Genomic DNA, 18325 nt, shown 5'->3' with positions numbered 1-18325 from the left:
TGGGGTAATATGCATTTAAGTTTCCACCGTGTCTCTTCTTAATATCTTGTTTCTTTTAAGTGCTCAATAACATTCATTTGTCTGATTGCCACAGTTTATTCATTTACCTACTTAAGGGTATAGTGACTATTTCCAATTTGGGGCAATTATGGATAAAGATGCTATGAACATCTGTGTGTGGGTGTTTTTATAGGTATAAGATTTCAGCTGATTTGTGTAAATACCAAGGAAGATATTGCTGGATCATAAGGTAAAAGGACATTTAGTGTTATATGAAACCAGCAATCTGTCTTCCAAGGTGACTGGACCATTTTGCCCTCCCACCAGCAATGAATAAGAGTTTCTGTTGCTGCACACCCTCACCGGTATTTGCTGTTGTCCCTGTTTCAGATTTTCATCATTTTAATAGAAATCATCAGGAAGATCCCCTGGAGAAGGAAATGGCAACCCACTCCAGTATTCTCGCCTGGAAAATTCCATAGATGGAGGAGCTTGGTGGGCTACAGTCCATGGGGTCGAAAGAGTTGGACACGACTGAGAGACTTCACTTTTCACTTCACTTCACATCAGTTTTTAGCTTGGCTTGGAATTTCAGGGCATGTGAATGGGAGTAGTGGGTGCCAAGTAAGCAGACCGAGCTCAAATTGTAATTGGTTCTAACAAAAAGACCACATCATTCAACAGACATATGATCTGAGTGTCTTCTCTCCATTTTTTCCAAAGGTCAGCTCTTTCCAGGTCTAAGTGCAAGAGAACAGAGTTTATCCTACAATCCTCCACTCTGGGGCTCTGAACTTGCTTTTCATGTTCGTGTGCCCCATCCCTGGTCCCAGCAGTCCCTCCCAACCCACCCCATCCCAACTCCTCCCTCCTGGTGTCCCTCTGTTCATTCCCTCCCTCAGTTCCCTTACTGATCCCTTCCACATTTTTCATTCTTTACCCCCACCTTCCCCTCCCTTTTGTTTACTTCCCAGGCCCTGCCATCTCCTCTTCTCACTGGGATGGATGCTGCACAAGATGTTGCTCGTCTGCAAGGGTAACAAGGGGAAGACCTCACCTTCCTTTACTTCTCTTTATTTATTCCCTGTCATCTGACCCTACCCAAGGCTCTAAAGATGGATCAGGGCACCCCCAAATTCCTAACATGGTATTTTCTTTGCTTCACATGCCATGACTTTGAAGAAAGAGCATCATCTCAAACCTGTGATGATGGGTCAGTCTCCATCTGCCTTTCCAACCACAGAACTCAAACTCATGGCATGGATTTGTCTTATAATCTATCTGTTCTCCCCGAAGCCCCTGTTGAAGTCTGATTCAAGGATGACCAGAGACATCCCAGACACCAAGAACATCCCAGGAAGGGTTTTGCTGTTCCAAGTGAAGGCCAAGAGCCCAGGGCAGCCAGGGACAACCTTGTCCACCCTCTTCAGAGGTCATGGCTCCTCATGTTTTGGGTGACAGAGCCGACACGGGAACCACACCCCTGGTGTATAGACTCTCCCTGCACAGACACGAACTTCTGACTCCAGCTCACCTGCAGCTCCCCCTGCTGCCTGGGGGTCACTGGTCCCAAGCGAGCTGGCAGCGTTGGACCTTGATCCATCTGCTGCCACTGGTCCCCATCCCAGTGACACTGGTGTCCAGGTGCTCAGCCCTTCCTGGCATTTAAGAGACAGCAGTTTCATGGAGCCTGATATATGGTGTTATCAGCATGGAAACAAATGGCTGCCTGCCTGCCGCTGGCTTGTCTGAACCTGGGCAGCCACTCACTCGTTAGAGATACTGGCATAGTCAGATGGTAATTGAGGTCAGCAAGCCTCGCTCTGTCATGCCTGGACAGAGGCTCTGCCCTGCACTTTTTCATTTTTTCATTTGGACTTTAGCCTAGAAGAGGTCACAGCAGTAACTGATCAGTTTGAACAAATGCCCAATATTTTGATTTTGCCTTTGAAGGTCTGTTTTGAAGGCGGTCATTGGGAACCATTAGCACACTCAGGGAACTTTTATGAGAGCAGCCTTATCTGTTTGAGTAGTTTAAGCTTTTTGTTTATAAAAAGGTAAATAACATTACAGGAAAAATGTATTTGAAAAGCAATGCTTTCTTTTCAGTTTGTCAACCAAGGAAGACCACTATTGTTCTGTTCTGGAGAGGAATGCACGTGAGCCAAGAGCACTGATAGGTGTGACCCCTGAAGCCAGCGAGCGTGGGGCTCAGGTACCAGGACTATCACCCACCTCTCACTTGGGGCACACCTGTGACAATTAAGGACAACTGTTGTATTGCGCCTGGGGCCCATGGGTGGACACAACAAAAAGCCAGTTTGGGAATCTACACAATTAAAATTCTTACTGGAATAAACTATTCCTGTACCAGTGCCCCACCTGGAGATTAAGTTTTGTTTATTCTGTGGTTAGATGTGGATGTTGGAATGATAAAAATGTTCAGCTAGAATTATATATCCCTGATGATCATGCCAGGTGGGGATTGGGTCTCAGGCAACATTGTTCTAAATATTCTTTTTCTCTTCTGAGTCTTGGTCTGAAGACTGATTAAAAAAATAATAATGATAAGGCAACTTTGTTCACATATACTGTCCAGGGTTCCAATTAGCTATCAATAAGCACAAAGTTGTCTGGGCTTCTTGGGATGTTAAATATAGAGTCCTAACACCCTTTCAGTTCCTGTAACTTTATGTTACAGACCCAAGAATGAATGACTTCACCAGGAAACTTGAGGCCAGCTGAGGGCTGACACCTAAAGTCAGCCTCCACCAATCATGGTTTTTCAACCTGTGAACTGAAGGGGTTAAACTGTGTTACCAAGAAGTTCCCTCTCAACCTGCATTTCTACCAACAGCTTAACTGTGTCACAGGCATTAGAGATGTTTACAAACAAGTGTCTTTTCCACTTTCTTTTGCACATGTCAAGCCAGAACTTCACTTCTCTGTTCAAAAGTGAGCTGGCACTTGAGTTGTCTTGGCCATTGAAGAGTGAATGGAGGCGAAATACATGACTGCAGAGCAAAAACTTCAACAACCAAGCCATGATTTATCATGCCCCCATTCATGATGGCAACTTGAACTGAGAGGAAGCTTTGTTAGTGTGACGATGGAATAATAATCCTGGGGCAACACATCTTTTCCAGTCCACATTGTAAAAACCAGAGACAAACCTTAACTATTTAGACCACTGAGAAGTTAGAGATATTTGTTACTGTAGCACATTTATTTTCTTCTAACTGATACAATATATCTCAACTTCTGAAAGCTTCATGAGGAATTTTTAAATTCTTGCTGCCCCACTGAGAATGACTTAGTCAAATGTGTAATGATCATGTTGATCCTGAAGGAGTAACCTCTCTAACTTACCAAAAAAGAGACCATTTTTCATGTATGGTAACGAGGTGGGTGCTAAGACTCTTCAGTCATGTCTGACTCTGTGACCGTATGGACTGTAGCCTGCTAAGCTCTTCTATCTGTGGGATTATCCAGGCAAGAATACTGGAATGGGTTGCCATGCCCTCCTCCAGGAGATTGTCCCGACCCAGGGATCAAACCCAAGTATCTTATGTCTCCTGCACTGGCAGGAGGGTTCTTTACCACTAGCACCACCTGGGAAGCCCTATAAAACATGTTTATTACTTCATTTGTCAATTTCTTGGATTTGGCCAGTGTAACTTGGAGAGGTTAGTGTGATCCAGAGATTTCTGATTCTGAAGCTGAAAATTTAAGAATTTTGACTCTAAGTGACAGCCACCAGTGAAGCAGCAAGAGCTTTTTTGCCATTTAATACTTGATGATTTGGATATCAAATGCTACAGAATTTGTAAGATAAACTTCAGAGGAAGTAAATTTCCCTTTTTGAGATTTAATCTGATTGTGTTTAACATTTCATACCTGAGATATTATTAGCTTACACTTGTGGCAATGAACTGGGTAGATGGCATTCAGCTGAGATCATATGCACAAAATTACATGAAAAATTGAAATATCAAGGTTCGTTTAGCACAGCTGTTTGCTAATGAAGACATATTACTAATGGAGAAGTTTGTTCTCTAAAAGGAACTTCCACCTGAGGCTGTGAAAATACAAAAGAGATAAGTAAACTAAGATGGAGACAGAAGGAATTATTCCTAATTAAATATCAGTGATTTATTTGCCAAATCTCAGATATTGCAATGAATAAATCACTGGTTGTGAAGGTGGAATTCAGGCTCTCCTCCTGACTGATACTGTGATGAACTAATTTGAGTTTGAAGTCTCCCATGTACTTTGCCCTGTGTTCCTGTCACTATAAAACACATTTCCTTGTATCTTTGTTCTTCATTCATGCATTCCAACATAAGGCAGTGAAACAGAAAACAGCTCTTGAATTTTAGAATAACAACAGCAGCAGCACAAAACTGTACAGCAAAACTGTTCTCCTTCCTGTGCTGAAGATGCTAAAATACTGTTACCTGCCAGAGTCCAAGCAGGTCCATAACTTGTCTGATAGTTGGAAGCGCGTCTCTGTTTTTCAACACACTCAGCAGTGTGTGCTTGCTTTGTGGAAATACATGGTCTAGCTGAAGAAAAATCATCTATGTTGGATATACCCAAAGCTTTAAGGAATGAATTCAACATAAAATAACAGATGGCAAGCACTGAGGCTATTAAGTTTGAGGCAATAATGTGCAATACAGAGGGGCTGGGGAAGCCAACGAGGGGATACTGGCCAGACATGGAAGGCTGAAGTGCCAGGGCTAGTTCTAGCCCCGAGGACAGCTGATGGTGGGGTCTCACCCCTGTGGTGGATGACTTGATGACCCCATCCACTGAGCGGTTATTCAAACGGGAATGTGTTGGAACATTTTGATAAAAGCTTATGTCAGAGGTTTCTTGCAGACCTCAAATGACAGCTCATGTGCTGTTTTGCATGCAGAGCTCTCCCGTCCAGAGAATGTAGCAGCAGAATGTAATGACTTTTGGATACTGATGTCCACCAGTTCATCATGGGTATTTACTGTGTGCATCAGTGCTAGAACTGAGGATATAAAAATGAACAAGGCCAACACTTGGTTTTCAAGGTAGCAAATCTGGGTGGCCCTTGAGATTTATATTCTTGTTTCTTTGGGGGCCTGGGTAAAGAGTAGAGAATCTGCCTGCAATGTGGGAGACTTGGGTTCCATCCCTGGGTTGGGAAGGTCCCTTGGAGAAGGGAATGGCTACCCACTCTGTATTCTTACCTGGAGAATTCCATGGACAGTGGAGGCTGGCAGGTTACAGTCCTTGGAGTCGCAAACAGTCGGACACAACTAAGCGACTACCAGTCTCACTTTCACATCTTTGGGGGTTCAGCAGACAGGAAACTTACGAAGTCAGTGTTATTTCAACAGACAAGTAGGCTGATACCAGCCACTGCTCGCCCTTCCTAGAAAGGAAGTTCTCAAACGAGGGACTGTCCATTGGTGACAGTCGCACAAGTGTTCCTTTCTCCCAGATGCTAAAGGTGGATCAACAGAAGACAGGGACGCTCTACTCTGGCAGGTTGGTCACTGGCTGGGGCAGACAAGGTGTGAAATGGTGAGAGTTCAGGGGTCCATGTGCTCTTCTGCTTCTCGGCGTGTAAGATTTCCCAGGAAATCCCACGTTCTACCTGCACCAGGAACTAGTGGGATTGGAACCATGTCCCCTAGAGTTACCAGAAGCTGATAGCTAGTAGGAATTCTTAAACCTGTCTTAGCAACAAAAGTGGGAACAGCTTGTTAAAAATCCTTTGCTCATATACTACCTTCATTGATTAAGCTTCTTTTTTCTTTTTTTCTCTTTAATCACATACTTCCCAGCTTCATGCAGCCCAATTGTTTTACAGGAATTGGAGTCAGCTCCTGCCCCGTGTCCGACAGCTAGGTCTGGTTGGGACCACCGACCCTAAAATGAGGCCTGTGCAGGTGTCGGACGAATGGCTTCTTGACATCAGAGGACTCGAAAACTCTCCCCTCAGGTCACGCTATGAATTTACATTTTGAACATGCACATGCATGTAACTGACACTCACCTGGGCAAAACTCTGGCTGCCTCCCCTTGTCCCCACCTCCAATAACCTTTCCCCAAACTTGGGATCAACATGCTTACCCCATAAACATCCCAGGCCCCTCACCTCTGGGGAGGCAGATCTGAGACTTGGCCCTACCATGTCCTCACTTGGTTGCATTGTAGATAAACTTTTTCTTAGCTGTGAACCTCTGTGTTATCTGTTTGTCTTGCTGCACATCAGGCAAAGAGACTTGGTTCATTAGCAGAATCTGAAAGCAACCCCTTGGCACAGTTCCAGAGGAGCACAAACAAGTCAGCCACCCACTAAGATGCTGCTAAACTGATATAAAGTTATCCTTGTGATGCAGAGAAAAGAGCGTCGATTCCCTCTGAGTCTACTGGAAGGTTTCGCAGAGGATAAGGACTTTAGGTTGAGCCCTAAAGACCGAGTAGGACTTGGATTAAGGCAGGGAGAAGGCCTAGGGGTGCAGGCAGGAGTTCAAAGTGAAAATTCTTGAGTGGTGAGAAGCCCTGTAGGACTGGGATGTCTGTGGACTCGGTGAACTGCATCTGTCCAGACAGCAGAGCCTGCAGTGAGCTTCAGGGTCAGTCTCAGCCTATGACAATGACGCTTTCTGCTAGGAATGACTGGGCACTCACCTGGGCACATACTACCTGTGGCTGTCCCCACAGGTATTTCCCCGTCAGAGCCGATGTCATGGCTGCACCAGCCCTTGTGCATCTTGCTAGTACTGTAAGTTGCTCCTCAGCAACAGCACCAGGAAACCTTTAAATAGCAAACTTACTACTCACAAGTCCTGCAGGGTACACAGCACACCCGCGGTCACACAGCAAAGTGGAGATGGGGAGACCTCAGCTTCTGCCTTTATTGGAATCAAGGGTGGGGTGACTAGGATTTTACAGGTTCACTCTTCATTGGTGGATTGTAAATCTAAGAGTGAAAATTAAAGCCCAGAGAAAATAAATAAAGCAAGCAAGCAGGTCACACAGGGCTTCCTAAAAGGAGACATCATAGGTGGAACATCATAGTTGACTCCTTTTTTAGTTGAATAGCAGGGAAATCAGTCGTGAATATTCATTGGAAGGACTGATGCTAAAGCTGAAACATTGGCCACCTGATGCAAAGAACTGACTCATTTGAAAAGATCCTGATGCTGGAAAAGACTGAAGGCAGGAGGAGAAGGGGATGGCCGAGGATGAGATGGTTGGATGGCATCGATGACTCGATGGACATGAGTTTGAGTAAACTCTGGGAGTCGGAGATGGACAGGAGGCCTGGCATGCTGCAGCCCATAGGGTAGCAGAATCGAACATGACTCAGTGACTGAACTGAACTGAACTAAGGCAATGTATTCTTTCAACATGAGTGCCTTGAAGTGGATGCCTCAGCAATCCACCTCCCCTTCAAAGCATTGCTTCCTCTAATAGTAGAGTCTTAAGCTCCTAGTACAGTGCATGTATAAAGTTTATTAAATATTCATTTATTTTAAAATCTTTGTATTCATTGTTTCTCAAAACCTGGGGCTAGAATTTGATGGTAATCGACTGGTGCCACTCCTCCTCTTTTGACACATGGATTTGTGCTTTTTTTCTTCTGAAAGTTCTGTAGTTTGCATTGAATAGGGCCAATGTTGTAAGTATCTAAGGAGAAAAGATCAGTCTCTTTCAAAGTCTTAAAGAAAATACCTGTGTTCAAATGCCAACTATATAATAATAATGTGACATTCTGTAAAGAGCTGTCATTTTCTAGGAAGGCTTTCTGATATCACTTTAGCAGAATAAGTGCTGAGCATGGTGGAGGGGGGTGACTGGAAAGGTCATCCAACTGCTTCTTTATATTTTTCTCAAAAACGTGTGATACCATTGACCAAAGGTAAAAATTTTAATTCACCCAAAAAATATCTTTGAATTAGTGAGCAAAGATTTTAAATATTTGAGGTTAGATGAAAATTATAAACTTCATAATGCAACTCAATATGAAATACTTTAGCTTTTCACGATGGAACATGAATGGGTAAAAAGGGCAGTTTTAAAACTGAATTAAATGCAGAGTTAATATTTTTGTCAATCTTCTTATTTCAACTGTCTTTTTTTCTTAACATGCAGTTCACTTTAACCTTCTCAAGTAACCTTTCCTAGCAGCTTGAAGAGAATTAGGGGAGCGTGACACAATGAATACCATGAATTACTAGAGGGGAGATGACCATCTAGAAACATATCTAGCTAAATTTTCCTCCTAAAGGCAAAACGAAGGGTTGCTTAATCAAACAAAAATAGAGACAACTTTTTTCTTTGCAAACAGACCTTGTCTATAAACTCTGTTAAAGAAATGTCTTCAGGTTGAAGAATAGTAATACTGCGTGGAAACATGTATCTACGTAAGTAATGAAGAGCACTGGAAATGATAAATATGTTGGCAAATAAGAGATTTTTAAATATTCATTTTAAAGAGAATTTGTGTTCCTGAACTCAGATTTGGCTGCTCACCACTTGAAAGCCAGTACCTGAGAGAAGAATGTTGGTAGGAATGGAAATGTTGCCTTATTCAGGAGGCTGGCAACCTGGGGAGAAGGTGGACTCATGTGTAAGAACCAACTCCCAAAGATTCTACTGAACCATTGGAGTTTTCAAAGGGGGAAATTAATTGTAGTTCATCATTTCAGGAGGCGTCCGAGTCTTTGTTATCTTCCACTGTTTGCAAAGTTTCTTATAATTGGTGGTGAGGTTATAGGAAGTTGCTCCAGGACTCCTGTGCTCAGCCTGAAAAAGAACCTTCCTGCCAACACAGATTAGACATGAGAGATGCAGGTTCAATCCGTGGATTCAGAAGATCCCCTGGAGGAGGGCATGGCAACCCACTCTAGTATTCTTGCCTGGGGAATCCCACAGACAGAGGAGCCTGGCAGGTGCTCTGTTGTGTCTGACACTCCTTGCAATCCCATGGACTGTACCCCACCAGGCTCCTTTGTCCATGGGGATTCTCCAGGCAAGAATACTGGAATGGGTTGCAATCCCTGATCCAGGGGATCTTTCCAACCCAGGGATCGAACCCAAGTCTCCTGCATTGCAAGAAGATTCTTTACCATCTGAGACACTGGGGGCCGCCAGGGGAGCCCTTAGTTGCAGGAAAAAAAAAAAAAAAAAAAACTCTAAGGTATTGTTATGTATATTCCTTGAGGAGGAAACTGGACTCTGCATTATTGGTTTACCATTGCTTCTGCTTTGTTTCTGCATTTCCTAACTTTTCTAATCAGCAACTGTTTGAATCTGTCCTTTGATATTCAGGGAAGTTTTAGGAGGCTGAAGCTTTTTTTCTAGAAACAAGAAACGAGAACATTAAAAGGATTTGTACCTTGGAGGCTCCCATAGGGTCCTTTTTAGTTTCAATAGTCAATTCTGAAAAATTTTAAGGAATCAATTCTGAGGTAAAATGTTTTATTTCAGATGAACTTTACAGTCTTAAAAATTATTGAGAACCACAGAGAATATTGTAATATCTACCAATACTTTGTCATGTAAGAAACTAAAATAAGAACATATCTTCATTAATAAATATTTTAAATATTTGCTTATTAACTTGCTTTAAAGTATTAATAATTAACCATGCAAAATACATGTTTATATATAACTGAATCACTTTGTTGTATACCTTAAACTAACACAGCATTGGTAATCAAATATGTTCCACTATAAAATAAAAAATTTTTAATTTAAAAAATAAAGATTGAAGGCAGGAAAAGGGGATGACAGAGGACGAGATGGTTAGATGGCATCACCAACTCAATGGACACGAGTTTGAGCAAGCTCCAGGAGATGGTGAAGGACAGGGAAGCCTGGTGTGCTACAGTCCATGGGGTCGCAAAGAGTCAGACAGGAGTGCATGACTGAACAACAACAAGTAAGAAAAAATAACTACATCTTCCAAAAGATATTATTTTTTTATTTTTCAAATCTCTTTTATACTTAAATAAAGACAGCTAAAGTATAATATCTGATTTTTTATTCATTTTGTTGTAATATAATACATAATACAGCAATTGGAAAATTCTTTTTTATGACAGAGTAAAAATTTAGAAAGCAAACACTGTTTCATCATCATGAAAATGATTTTAAACTCATGGGTGATTTGAAAGGATCTTATGGACCACAGGAGACCTTAGGCTGTTCTTCAAAAACCACTTGTTTAAATGAAAAATAATAACAATATGTTTTGAAGTTAATAACATATGTAGAGGTAAAATGTGTAAAACCGCTAGCATTTAGACTGGAATGAAGGAAATGAACCTAAGTACTGCATAGCTCTCACACTCTACTTGAAATGGCATAATTTAGAAGTAGTCCGTGACAATATATGTAAATTGTAAATCTTAGAGCAATTGTTAAAAATAAATAAATGAACCAGATTCAGTAAATATTCCAAAATTGAAGACAAAAATCGAGTATTAAAAATCACTCTCAAAAAAAAAAAATAAGGAAAAGCAAAAAAATGAAACATTAATATGCAATATGTCAAGTTTAAAAATATATGCAATGTGAGAGTTGCAAATTATGTTTTATGGGAGACAGTGCCTCAAATAACGCTGAGAAACTGCTCCAAAGAGGCAAGGGGGATAGGTCAGTATATATGTGATTTCAGTGAAGGGAGAAAACATGCAAGCAAGCACACATTTTCCCAGAAGGTTTCTACTGGTCTCGTGAGCCTGGCCTAGTCACAAGGGACAGTTGTCACCATAAAGGGTTTTAGTGCTTTTCTAGATATGGGGAAATACAAGAATCAGGGCTCATAAAATCAGCTCCTGAAAAGATCTAACTATCTGAAAACCTATCCTGTCAAATATTCGCCAAGCACAGAGTGCCTCATTTCTGCTCTCCACCCTGAACTGCTTTCGGGGGCTTTTTAAGGTCAGCAGCTGCTGCAGCACATGATTTAATCCTTGTAGAAGTAGGTGGCAAGTGCCAATTATCAGTTGACAGATACAAATAGGAAGTACATTAGTACACACAAACCTAACACTATCAGAAGGTACATTAAAAGTAAAAAGTTGACAATCAATGACACCTTCAATTATTTAAATTTCACCTTAAGAAGACAGAAAAAGAGCAAATTGAACCAAAATAAGTATGAAAAAAGTGAAAGTGAAAATCACTCAGTATGTCCGACTCTTTGTGACCCCATGGATTATACAGTCCATGGAATTCTCCAAGCCAGAATACTGGAGTGGGTAGCTGTTCCCTTCTCCAGGGGATCTTCCCAAACCAGGGATCAAACCCAGGTCTCCCGCATTGCAGGTGGATTTTTTACAACTTGAGCCACCAGGGAAGCCCAAGAATTCTGGCATGGGTAGCCTATCCCTTCTCCAGTGGATCTTCCTGACCCAGGAATCAAAATGGTGTATCCTGCAGTGCAAATAGATTCTTTACCAGCTGAGATATCAGGGAAGTGCAAAATACTGAAGTAAAACACAAAGAGTGGAAACAATGAAACAGAAAACAGAACCAGTAGACAAAAATGGTAGAACCAAAAGCTAGATTTTAGAATCTAGCTAAATCAATAAAATTTGTAAAATTTTAACTCTACTTAAAAATGAAAAAAAGAAAAGCAAAACCAAATATTCAGTTCAGTTCGGTCACTCAGTTGTGTCCGATTCTTAGCGACCCCATGGACTGCAGTCTACCAGGCTCCTCTGCCCATGGGATTTTCCAGGCAAGACTACTGGAGTGGGGTGCCATTTTCTTCTCTGTAGACTTGAATTATGGTGATATTGAATGTTTTGCCTTGGAAATGAACAGAGATCATTCTGTTGTTCTTGAGATTGCAACCAAGTACTGCATTTTGGACTCTTTTGTTGACTATGATGGCTACTCCATTTCTTCTAAGGGATTCTTGCCCACAGTAGTAGATATACTGGTCATCTGAGTTAAATTCCCCATTCCACTTTATTTTAGTTTGCTAATTCCTAAAATGTCAATGTTCACTATATGGTCTCCTGTTTGACCACTTCCAATTTGCCTTGATTTATGGACCTCATATTCCAAGTTCCTATGCAATATTGCTCTTAACAGCATTGGACTTTACTTCCATCAAACTTTATTTCACAACCAGCTGTGGAAAATTCATAAACAGATGGGAATACCAGACCACCTGACCTGCCTCCTGAGAAATCTGTACGCAGGTCAAGAAACAACAGTGAGAACTGGACATAGAACAACAGACTGGTTCTAAATCAGGAAAGGAGTGCATCAAGGCTGTATATTGTCACCCTGATTATCTAATTTATATGCAGAGTACCTCATGAGAAACGCTGGGCTGGATGAAGCACAGGCTGGAATCAAGATTGCTGGGAGAAATATCAATAACCTCAGATATGCAGATAACACTACCCTTATGGCAGAAAGTGAAGAATAATTAAAGAGCCTCTTGTTGAAAGTGAAAGAGGAGAGTGAAAAAGTTGTCTTAAAACTCAACATTCAGAAAACTAAGATCATGGCAACTGGTCCCATCACTTCATGGCAAATAGATGGGGAAACCATGGAAACAGTGAGAGACTTTATTTTGGGGGGCTCCAAAATCACTTCATATGCTGACTGCAGCCATTAAATTAAACCTAGACAGCATATTAAAAAGCGGAGACATTACTTTGCTGACAAAGTTCTGCCTAGTCAAAGCTATGGCTTTTCCAGCAGTCATGTATGGATATGAGAGTTGAACTATAAAAGCTGAGTGCTGAAGAATTGATGCTTTTGAACTGTGGTATTGGAGAAGACTCTTGAGAGTCCCTTGGACAGCAAGGAGATCAAATCAGTCAATCCTAAAGGAAATCAGTCCTGAGTATTCATTGGAAGGACTGAAGCTGAAGCTGCAATACTTTGGCCACCTGATGTGAAGAACTGGTTTATTGGAAAAGACCCTGATGCTGGGAAAGATTGAAGGTTGGAGGAGGGGGAGATGACAGAGGATAAGATGGTTGGATGGCATCACCGACTCAATGCACATGAGTTTGAGTAAGATCCGGGAGTTGGTGATGGTCAGGGAGGCCTGGCATGCTGCAGTCCATGGGGTCGCAAAGAGTTGGACAAGACTGAGTGACTGAACTGAACTCAATTGTGATATGTTGATGAGAGAAAATACAAAAGTAAACATCGGAACTGTCCTGTAGGAATGTTTCTTCTTTCAGATAGGTCTAAAACAAATTGGGATCAGGAAAGGCAGGGTTTGTTTTATCACACAGCTCAGTGTTCACACGGGATCCAATATAACAATAAGGGAAATAAAATTATCTCCCATTCATAAAAGGACCCACCACTCAGGTGTGGAGATCTGCTGAAAGGCATAGCAATGACTCGCTGACTTTTCAAGCAGCTTGCCTCCTGGAGCACCCCGTCAGTCTTTGTTACGGCAGCCACAGACTCTCCCACAGCAGCAGACATCATTTAACACAGGCGTCCCATGCACCCGTTGTATGTGTTGGCAGGTGTTTAATCACCAGGATCACCCTGAATCATGGAACCACATGGAGGCTAGTTACCTGAAAATTGATGCCCATCAACTGTCTACTTTTAACTGATGCTCTGTGTGTGTGTGTGTATGTGTGCTAGTCACTCAGCTGTGTCCTACTCTTATTGACCCCATGGACCATAGACCACCAGGCTCCTCTGTACATGGAATTCTCCAGGCAAGAATACAGGAGTGGGTTGCCATTCCCTTCTGCAGGGGATCTTCCCCACCTAGGGATAGAACCTGGATCGTCAGCATTGCAGGTAGATTCTTTACCAACTGAGCCGCCAGGAAAGCCCATAACTGATCCTATTATATTCAAAAGAAATATGCCTGGCCTGGTGCTCCATGAAGACCTAGATGGATGGGAAGAGGGGAGGGGAGGCAGGCTCAAGAGACAAGAGGTATGTACGTAAAGTTATGACTGACTCATGTTGTCATATGCCAGAAACCAACACAGCATTGTAAAGCAATTTTTTCTCCAATTAAATAATAAAAAAAGAAATACACAAAGTAGCAGCAAATTAAGGAAAACTGAAATCTGAACCCCCTGAGGCTCTATCCACACAGGTGGGTTTATTTGTTCCCCTTACAAGGCAAGATAATAAAGGACTTCTGACTAATTAGACAAATATGAATATTACTGCAGATGGAATGACTGACTCAGGGACAGATTGCTTAACTGGCCTAGTGTAGAGTGTGGGAGTACTGGGCTGTGTAAACCAAAGGTTCTTCAAGGAGACAGGATAAAATATTCCATGCAAGCAATTTACAACCATTTCAAGGAAGACAAGCAAAATATTCAGAGGAAGAATAGATGAACCTGAAATCCCAGTGACTCAGCAGGAAAAATGATCTCATGCTCCTATAAAGTACAGTGGATGTGTTCCGCTTTGTGCAGGCATTCCAGAGTCCATGCCAACAGAAGCTCAGCCATGTGAGACACATGGGTCCCCAGGCCACCTGCACTGGATGACCTCCCAGCTGATGGGGGGACAGAGGGATTGGATGGTCTGTCTGGAAGTCTGTAAGGGTCAGAGCTGGAAGAACATAAATTACATCGGCCCACATCCAATTTACTAGAAGTCAGTGACCCCATTCAGATAAAAAGGGGTCAGCAAAAATAACTACATTATGGAAGAGATACATGAGTCCTTGGTGACCAGGAAGCGATCTCTACCACAGACACTTAAGTATTGTTTGAAATAAGTTTCAAGACTATTAATGCCATAAGGTACTCTACCAGAGAATGCTTGCTTTGAACCTCAAAATATCCAATATGATTAGAGGAGATGATTCAAAAGTAATCTGCTAGAAAGACTTACCTTTAGCATAAAATAATTTCCATTTTTAGAAAAAAGTTATAAGCAAAATTTAATAAGTGTGCTTGGTCCCTCAGTCATGTCCGACTCTTTGTAACCTCATGGACTGTAGCCTGCGAAGCTCCTCTGTCCATGGGATTCTCCAGGCAAGATTACTGGAGTGGGGCGCCCTTTCTCACTCCAGGGGATCTTCCCTGTGTCTCAGGGGATGACACGTCTCCCACATTGGCCGGCAGGTTCTTTACCACTAGTGCCACCTGGGAAGTCCAAAATTTAATAGGTGATGAATATTTATGCTGAGAAAAGGGAATAGAGGCTAATATTTCCTAATTAGAGAGAGTTCTTAGTGAGGATACAATTAACCAATTTTCTTATTAGGGTGTGTGAACAGAAATTTTAGAACATATGCAACAATTATTTTTTTAATAGCTGTTTTGTTGGAATGCAATATACAAAAATTGCTCAAGTGTTCCCATCAATGAATTTTCACAGAATGAACATCCTAGGAAACCAAAACCCAGCTGGAGACAAACATGACCAGCAACCCCCAATCCTTTTCTGCCCTACACAGATTAGAAGACAAGATACAGTTAACTGCTCTCCTGGCTTCAGCACTTCATATGGGTTCTACCCAATTTTTTATTTTTAAGTTTTGGAGTTTATTGGTTTATTTGGTTTATTATGTAGTAATAGGTAGACAAAATAATATTTTCATTATTTTAAGTAAATTTGCAACACTATATCAATGTTATTATAATTCCAAATTAAATAATTCACCACAGTTAGGCACTGGAACCACCATAACCCCAGAGTAATCAATCCCACCATAGTTGTGGCTTCTTCCTCCTAAGCATCTCTCATCGCCACCCCCTCTTATTTATCAGCATCATTGCCTAGTTTGAATCTCTTTCATCCCTCACCTGAACCTCCCTGTTATTCCTGCTTTCTGACTACTCTCTTTATAAATCAGAGGTCTCCAGAGTAACAGAACAAACAGGAAACATAGATATATAAGAGGAGATTTTTTTATGAGAATTGGCTTATGTGATTGCGGAGGATAAGATATGCCAAAATATGCCATAGACAGCCTGAAGAACAAAGAAAGCCAGGGGTGTAATTCAGTCTGAGGCCAAAGGTTTGAGAAGTGTGGGTGTGAGTTTGTGAGAGTGTGTGTGTGTGTGTGTGTGTGTATGAAACCAAGAGTTCTGCTGATTCCAAGGGCAGGGCAAAATTGACATCCTAGCTCAAGAGGAGAGAGATTAATCCTTCCTCCACCATTTTTGTTTTCTATTCAGCTAGGTCCTTTTTGGTTATCTATTTTAATGCTGTTTATTTGTTTACTTGGCTGCATCTAGTCTCGGCTGTGGCACATCGGATCTTTCCTGTGTCACACAGGATCTTTTTGCTGCAGCACAGGACTGTCTACTTGCGGTGCGCGGGCTCAGTAGTGGTCGGCAGGCTTAGTCGCTCCATGGTATAGATCCATGGGATCTTAGTTCCTTGACCAGGGATCTAACCCACATCCCTGCATTGCAAGGCAGATTTGTTACCACTGGACCACCAGAGAAAGTCCCTCCTCCACATTTTTGTTCTATTTGACTCCTTCAAGGGATTAGATGAGACCCACCCACATTGACAAGAGCCGATCTCCTTTATTCATCTATTAATCCATCTCTTCCTCTTCTCTTCCAGCTCTCTGAGAATCCCTAAGCACTGTCAACTTAACACTGTCAGAATATCCTTCTTATAATAAAAATCATAAAAAAACTTCGAAGTCCCTCAATGTCCTTACTTTTTCTAAAAGTCAAATATCGAAGGCATTTTAGGATCTATGATTACCCTCCAAGCTCATCAGACACTTTCTCCAGCCACTCCACTATGAATGCATCCCATGCCTTGCTACAGGCCCCATCCCGTGACCACCATTGCTAAAGGACTTCCTCTGACATGTCAGAATAGGCATGGCCTGGAGGCTTTCCCTATTCCGTGTCCTCTGCCTGGCACCCCCAGCACTCTTTTATGAATTCCTAGGGAATCTGTCTATTACCATGATCTCCCTTGCTTAGAGGGGAACCAGGATTATTAAAATCACCTATTTCCTATATCAAAAGCAATTTTCTCTTGATCTCTCGCCATACTATTTTCCTTGGACTGTCTACTTTTCTAAGCATTTCTGATCCTGGATTCCCGTCCAGCTTCACCTCCCTTTGCATTCATACCCAAGCCATTTAAGCCACTGTTTCAAAGGTGAGGCTTCATCATCCTTCATGAAGAACTCATCCCACAGCCACCTGGCTTCCATGTCTCCTCCATGTTCAGCTATTTCCTTTGATCTCTGAGAAAAGAAAAGTGAAGTCACTCAGTCGTGTCCAGCTCTTTGTGACCCCATAGACTGTAGCCTACCAGGCTCCTCCATCCACGGAATTTTCCAGGCAAGAGTACTGGAGTGGGCTGCCATTTCCTTCTCCAGGGGATCTTCCTGACCCAGGGATTGAACCTGGGTCTCTCGCATTGCAGGCAGACACTTTACCATCTGAGCCACCTGGGAAGCCCTAACATAAGTTAAAAAAATATTATTTCAGTCCTCACGATTCCCCATCTCCTTCAGCCATGACATCAAAACCTTTAATTCCATCATGACCTCACTTCCCTCCTCATTGTTTGAGTCCTCTCTGGATTTGTTTGGGACTCTTGCTGAGGCTTCATTGCTGTGGCTGGCCCCTCACTCAAAGGCTCTCTCCCAAGCCCTGCCCCTGACTCTCCAGGTTCCTGGTTTAATCCTTTCCTGGATATCCTCATGCAGCTTCAGATGGTGTCTATAGCAACTGGTGATAAGAACGGACAATTGGTACCCCAGTTCATCTCCTAACTCTGACTTTCCTCCAGCACCTAAAGCTTATCATTTCCCAAAGACACCCAGGTCTCTCCTTACCTGCAAATATCCTTCTTTACTCACCACTCAGCTTTTCAAGTTGTAACACTGAAGTCTTCAATCATTCTTCCCCCCATCTTGCCCCCCAATCCCTCTACCTCCAAAACCTCTCTTGCATCTTTCTGTCTTAACTCCTCCCCAGGTGGGTTTCGAACCTGATCACCTCTTCCAGGCCACTGTGTTTGCTTCCCGTCCACCTCCAAACAGCTGCCAGATATTTATCACCAAAGTGAAACTGGAGACATTGCCCTTCTGCCTAAAATGCTAAGGTGGCTCTTTATTAAATGCAGAGTATAAAATGGGGAATCTTAAAATGATTTTGGAGCTTCCAACCAAGCAATATTACCGGTAACTGAACCCTGTATTCATAGGCTTTCTTTCTCTGTTCTCCGCACGTGTCCTCTCCTGCTTGCCCTCACAATATCTTACCTTCATCTGAGCACACCATGCACGTCTACATACACCCTTCTGTCTAAGAAACCTTAAAGTAATATCTTCTGGTGGTCCTTTTAAATCTTTAGCTATTTTTAGAGACCTAAC

This window comes from Bubalus bubalis, chromosome 19 (genome assembly GCF_019923935.1).
Source record: "Bubalus bubalis isolate 160015118507 breed Murrah chromosome 19, NDDB_SH_1, whole genome shotgun sequence".
Taxonomy (NCBI): Eukaryota; Metazoa; Chordata; class Mammalia; order Artiodactyla; family Bovidae; genus Bubalus; species Bubalus bubalis.
Note: the sequence above shows the minus strand (reverse complement) of the source record.